A 646-nucleotide genomic window follows, 5' to 3' on the forward strand; every position below is an offset into this window, starting at 1 on the left:
GCCCTTTTAACTCAATGGTAGAGTAACGCCATGGTAAGGCGTAAGTCATCGGTTCAAATCCGATAAGGGGCTTTGGTTTTTTCATAAAAGTGTAGCCGTAGTATTCAGAAAATAGAGAAATTTTTTTATTTGGAATAAAAAAGCAACTAACTGGATAAAGTAGCTACGAGGGGGTAAATAAGCCCTGAAATACAAAGCGGAGCACGTTTGCTCTTGGTTCCCCAGGTACTCGGGAGGAGACCGCTATGCATATTATGAGCGGCAAGGCCTGGCAACCCTGCCTTGCTATACTTGACTGACGGTGGCTCCATACTAATACAACTCCCAGTAGGAACTCTGGATGCTTTGGAGATTTTTTCAATTTTAGTTAGATATAGGAGAAAGGACAAAGGAAGAGCTTCCCGAGTCTCGTACATTCAAGAATGTCCGAGACCCGGAGAGCAGCCCTAAAAGCTTTCCCCCCTCCTGTCCCCCTCGGGGGGAGGAGCTAAGGAACAGCCCCTTATTCAATTCAATCGGATTGAATTGAGGGGCTGGATAGAGCTATGGGCTTCCCCGTACTTCATTCCATATTATTTAAAATCGTTTCTAAAGGTATTTCTACTTTCAAAGGCCTCATTTCTTTCATCTAAAAGCTGGCTTGGTT

General features: G+C 44.3%; 1 non-coding gene across 1 annotated transcript; it reads left to right on the plus strand.

Annotated features, from left to right (window-relative positions):
• Positions 1–72, plus strand: TRNAT-GGU. The gene has a single exon. It is a non-coding gene; the product is annotated as a tRNA-Thr (tRNA).
• The last annotated feature ends 574 nt before the right edge of the window (positions 73–646 follow it).

Source organism: Olea europaea, chromosome 20 (genome assembly GCF_002742605.1).
Source record: "Olea europaea var. sylvestris chromosome 20, O_europaea_v1, whole genome shotgun sequence".
Classification (NCBI taxonomy): domain Eukaryota; kingdom Viridiplantae; phylum Streptophyta; class Magnoliopsida; order Lamiales; family Oleaceae; genus Olea; species Olea europaea.